Here is a 6,460-nt window from a genome sequence, read left to right on the forward strand (position 1 = left end):
TTTATCCTAGAGGGTACCATAGCATATGATTTCATATAGGGGAACCTCAGCAACCAAAATGGAAAGAGATTCGACTGAGTTTGACTAGAAACTCTAAGTCTTGAGAGATGTACCGCGTTTGGGCAGTGTTTGGTGAAAGAAGGGTGAAGCATTAAATTTGTTGCTCGATCTGGTTACATCAGACCTGGTAAAGGCATGGTATGCCTGTAAACTTGCCGGAAATGGCAAAAATGACATAAGAGAGGGTTCATCACCTCACGGCGGCATTGGCTGCGAGGCAAATGATCAAAAGGGTTTGTTTGGGTGAAACCTTTGGCTTATATATTGTAAGCCAATTGGGTCGGGTTTGGCCCTATCTAGGGTTGGGCTCGACCAACTGAAAGGGAAAAAAGAGGGGCGACCCAATGTATACATATGTATACACGAGATACATATGTGTATATGTATACACATGTGTATATCTGTGTATACATATTTATGCAAGGGGTGGTCAAAATGCGCAATTTTAACAATTAGACATATTTTAAAACTGTCATTTAATTGACATTTCAAATATAGCTTCATTGAACCTAACTAATCAATTAAAACCCACTTTTGCGGAATATGACCTAATTGAATTAAATCATGGAAATTGATCTTCAATTAAGGTCATACTTAAACTAGCAATTGATTATTTCAATTGTAGCCACTTCTAGCCACACAAACAATCTAAGGATTTTAACCGCAATTAAACACTTAATTAATTATGATAAATACTAATTTAGGCATTGAGGGATAAAATTATTAATTCATTTAATTAGCCAAATTCCTTGAATTAAACAGAGTAAAACACTTGCTAATCGACAATTTAATAATTTAAACAATTAAATAATTGTTGTAAATTGCTTTTTCTCTTGGTTAATTTAGCAAATGTCATAATTGTTGCAATAAATGGGTAAATTGATCTCTAAATGACTCATAAAATTATAGGAATTATTTTACCAATTAAGACTGGTAAAATATTATCTAAATGATTTATAAAATCATTTGACTTCTAAAAAAATACACATTTCACTCTGTTTGATATTGAAGGACTCTGGGTAATTAAAATAAATTATGGGAGATCAAAAATTAGGTGTCAAGAGTCAGTATGTTCAGCCGAACTCGAAAACTCATGTTACTCCCACCATATATTTCATTTACGGCAGCAATTACAACTCTTTTCCAGGATCAGGCTATTCCAGAAGATCAATAATTTAAAGAGGGAAAACCAACCTTTCCATTTAACTCTCCATTTACATCTGAACTATTGACTTGGACTATAAGTACTTATATATGATAAAAACTCACATAGTGTTCAGTTGAGCTGTCAAAACGGGACAACCCAGCCCAAGCCTCATAGGCTAATGAATTTGATGGGCTAGGGCGGGCCGACACTTCATTTGAATGGGCCTTAAAATGGCCAGTCCAACCCAACCCTACAAGGGTTGCGGGCTAAGATGGGCCAACCCTTCATTTTTTTCCAACATTTTTATAAGAAAATTTCTTTTCAATCGAAGGGACTATAAGTACTTAAATTCAATTTCAAGCAAAGTTGATCATTATCCGAGTTTGAAAATAGTTTGGCGACTTCCCAAAAATACTATGTGTTTTTCCTAAGTTCTATCATGCACAAGGGTTTCATTATTTACAACTTCGATACATATACAATATATATACATGCCAGGTTTATATGAAATAGAGAAGAGAAGAAAGTAATTTTTTTAACCATTTTCACCACATGACTGGGCCTTCAATACATATTAGCTTCTCTTTCCATTATTACACGGACTCGATCAAAGATAGTGATGTTGGGCCTTAGGCCCAACAGGTTTCAATGCAAAAGAGCAGTTCAAATAGCCCACGATGTTTCACGTGCTAACACAAAAGGGGAAAAACAAGTTGAGGATTAGAAAGTATCTAAACTATCTTATGAGACTAAGAAGAAATTTAAAGAATAAGTAAAACATTAAAGTAGACATGGGCACACAAATACACATACATAGTCCATATATATTCTTTACAAATTTCAGATAAAAAACGAGTATAGTTTCCTCAAAGCCCAAAAAGAACAGATATGACTAAGCCCAAACAGGTCAAGCACCGAAACTAAGTGATATTAAAATCAGAGCAGACCCACAAAGTTAATTCTAAAAAGGAAGGGGTGGGGGGGGGGGGGGGAGGAGGGGGGGAAGATTTGGCCGAAACTTAGCATAAACAAACATGTTTCAGAATTCGTTCAAAGGGTATACAAAATGTACTTCCTTGTATACACTATGATGTATACAAGTCATATGATTCTATATACATCTAGTGTAGTGCTTATATTAGCAACACACAAGGGAAAAAGATATAGGATTTTTATGGAAATCAACTCAGTAAGGTCAACACGTCAAACACACAATCTTTAACAACATATTTCTACACTTTTAAAATGAAAACTTTAAGATTTTACAAGACTACTTTTACAAATTTGAATGGCCTAAGTGTATTAATCCTCCCGTTTATCCTAGAGGGTACCATAGCATATGATTTCATATAGGGGAACCTCAGCAACCAAAATGGAAAGAGATTCGATTGAGTTTGACTAGAAACTCTAAGTCTTGAAAGATGTACCGCGTTTGGGCAGTGTTTGGTGAAAGAAGGGCGAAACATTAAATTTGTTGCTCGATCTGGTCACATCAGACCTGGTAAAGGCGTGGTATGCCTGTAAAGTTGCCGGAAATGGCAAAAATGACATAAGAGAGGGTTCATCACCTCACGGCGGCATTGGCTGCGAGGCAAATGATCAAAAGGGTTTGTTTGGGTGAAACCTTTGGCTTATATATTGTAAGCCAATTGGGTCGGGTTTGGCCCTATCTAGGGTTGGGCTCGACCAACTGAAAGGGAAAAAAGGGGGGCGACCCAATGTATACATATGTATACACGAGATACATATGTGTATATGTATACACATGTGTATATCTGTGTATACATATTTATGCAAGGGGAGGTCAAAATGCGCAATTTTAACAATTAGCCATATTTTAAAACTGTCATTTAATTGACATTTCAAATATAGCTTCATTGAACCTAACTAATCAATTAAAACCCACTTTTGCGGAATATGACCTAACTGAATTAAATCATGGAAATTGATCTTCAATTAAGGTCATACTTAAACTAGCAATTGATTATTTCAATTGTAGCCACTTCTAGCCACACAAACAATCTAAGGATTTTAACCGCAATTAAACACTTAATTAATTATGATAAATACTAATTTAGGCATTGAGGGATAAAATTATTAATTCATTTAATTAGCCAAATTCCTTGAATTAAACAGAGTAAAACACTTGCTAATTGACAATTTAATAATTTAAACAATTAAATAATTGTTGTAAATTGCTTTTTCTCTTGGTTAATTTAGCAAATGTCATAATTGTTGCAATAAATGGGTAAATTGATCTCTAAATGACTCATAAAATTATAGGAATTATTTTACCAATTAAGGCTGGTAAAATATTATCTAAATGATTTATAAAATCATTTGACTTCTAAAAAAATACACATTTCACTCTGTTTGATATTGAAGGACTCTGGGTAATTAAAATAAATTATGGGAGATCAAAAATTAGGTGTCAACAGTCAGTATGTTCAGCCGAACTCGAAAACTCATGTTACTCGCCACCATAGATTTCATTTACGGCAGCAATTACAACTCTTTTCCAGGATCAGGCTATTCCAGAAGATCAATAATTTAAAGAGGGAAAACCAACCTTTCCATTTAACTCTCCATTTACATCTGAACTATTGACTTGGACTATAAGTACTTATATATGATAAAAACTCACATAGTGTTCAGTTGAGCTGTCAAAACGGGACAACCCAGCCCAAGCCTCATATGCTAATGAATTTGATGGGCTAGGGCGGGCCGACACTTCATTTGTATGAGCTTTAAAATGGCCAGTCCAACCCAACCCTACAAGGGTTGCGGGCTAAGATGGGCCAACCCTTCATTTTTTTCCAACATTTTTATAAGAAAATTTCTTTTCAATCGAAGGGACTATAAGTACTTAAATTCAATTTCAAGCAAAGTTGATCATTATCCGAGTTTGAAAATAGTTTGGTGACTTCCCAAAAATACTATGTGTTTTTCCTAAGTTCTATCATGCACAAGGGTTTCATTATTTACAACTTCGATACATATACAATATATATACATGCCAGGTTTATATGAAATAGAGAAGAGAAGAAAGTAATTTTTTTAACCATTTTCACCCCATGACTGGGCCTTCAATACATATTAGCTTCTCTTTCCATTATTACACGGACTCGATCAAAGATAGTGATGTTGGGCCTTAGGCCCAACAGGTTTCAATGCAAAAGAGCAGTTCAAATAGCCCATGATGTTTCACGTGCTAACACAAAAGGGGAAAAACAAGTTGAGGGTTAGAAAGTATCTAAACTATCTTATGAGACTAAGAAGAAATTTAAAGAATAAGTAAAACATTAAAGTAGACATGGGCACACAAATACACATACATAGTCCATATATATTCTTTACAAATTTCAGATAAAAAACGAGTATAGTTTCCTCAAAGCCCAAAAAGAACAGATATGACTAAGCCCAAACAGGTCAAGCACCGAACTAAGTGATATTAAAATCAGAGCAGGCCCACAAAGTTAATTCTAAAAAGGAAGGGGGGGGGGGGGGGGGGGGGGGGGGAAGATTTGGCCCAAACTTAGCATAAACAAACATGTTTCAGAATTCGTTCAAAGGGTATACAAAATGTACTTCCTTGTATACACTATGATGTATACAAGTCATATGATTCTATATACATCTAGTGTAGTGCTTATATTAGCAACACACAAGGGAAAAAGATATAGGATCTTTATGGAAATCAACTCAATAAGGTCAACACGTCAAACACACAATCTTTAACAACATATTTCTACACTTTTAAAATGAAAACTTTAAGATTTTACAAGACTACTTTTACAAATTTGAATGGCCTAAGTGTATTAATCCTCTCGTTTATCCTAGAGGGTACCATAGCATATGATTTCATATAGGGGAACCTCAGCAACCAAAATGGAAAGAGATTCGACTGAGTTTGACTATAAACTCTAAGTCTTGAGAGATGTACCGCGTTTGGGCAGTGTTTGGTGAAAGAAGGGCGAAACATTAAATTTGTTGCTCGATCTGGTCACATCAGACCTGGTAAAGGCGTGGTATGCCTGTAAAGTTGCCGGAAATGGCAAAAATGACATAAGAGAGGGTTCATCACCTCACGGCGGCATTGGCTGCGAGGCAAATGATCAAAAGGGTTTGTTTGGGTGAAACCTTTGGCTTATATATTGTAAGCCAATTGGGTCGGGTTTGGCCCTATCTAGGGTTGGGCTCGACCAACTGAAAGGGAAAAAAGGGGGGCGACCCAATGTATACATATGTATACACGAGATACATATGTGTATATGTATACACATGTGTATATCTGTGTATACATATTTATGCAAGGGGAGGTCAAAATGCGCAATTTTAACAATTAGCCATATTTTAAAACTGTCATTTAATTGACATTTCAAATATAGCTTCATTGAACCTAACTAATCAATTAAAACCCACTTTTGCGGAATATGACCTAACTGAATTAAATCATGGAAATTGATCTTCAATTAAGGTCATACTTAAACTAGCAATTGATTATTTCAATTGTAGCCACTTCTAGCCACACAAACAATCTAAGGATTTTAACCGCAATTAAACACTTAATTAATTATGATAAATACTAATTTAGGCATTGAGGGATAAAATTATTAATTCATTTAATTAGCCAAATTCCTTGAATTAAACAGAGTAAAACACTTGCTAATTGACAATTTAATAATTTAAACAATTAAATAATTGTTGTAAATTGCTTTTTCTCTTGGTTAATTTAGCAAATGTCATAATTGTTGCAATAAATGGGTAAATTGATCTCTAAATGACTCATAAAATTATAGGAATTATTTTACCAATTAAGGCTGGTAAAATATTATCTAAATGATTTATAAAATCATTTGACTTCTAAAAAAATACACATTTCACTCTGTTTGATATTGAAGGACTCTGGGTAATTAAAATAAATTATGGGAGATCAAAAATTAGGTGTCAACAGTCAGTATGTTCAGCCGAACTCGAAAACTCATGTTACTCGCCACCATAGATTTCATTTACGGCAGCAATTACAACTCTTTTCCAGGATCAGGCTATTCCAGAAGATCAATAATTTAAAGAGGGAAAACCAACCTTTCCATTTAACTCTCCATTTACATCTGAACTATTGACTTGGACTATAAGTACTTATATATGATAAAAACTCACATAGTGTTCAGTTGAGCTGTCAAAACGGGACAACCCAGCCCAAGCCTCATATGCTAATGAATTTGATGGGCTAGGGCGGGCCGACACTTCATT

Source organism: Lycium barbarum, chromosome 6 (assembly GCF_019175385.1).
Source record: "Lycium barbarum isolate Lr01 chromosome 6, ASM1917538v2, whole genome shotgun sequence".
Classification (NCBI taxonomy): Eukaryota; Viridiplantae; Streptophyta; class Magnoliopsida; order Solanales; family Solanaceae; genus Lycium; species Lycium barbarum.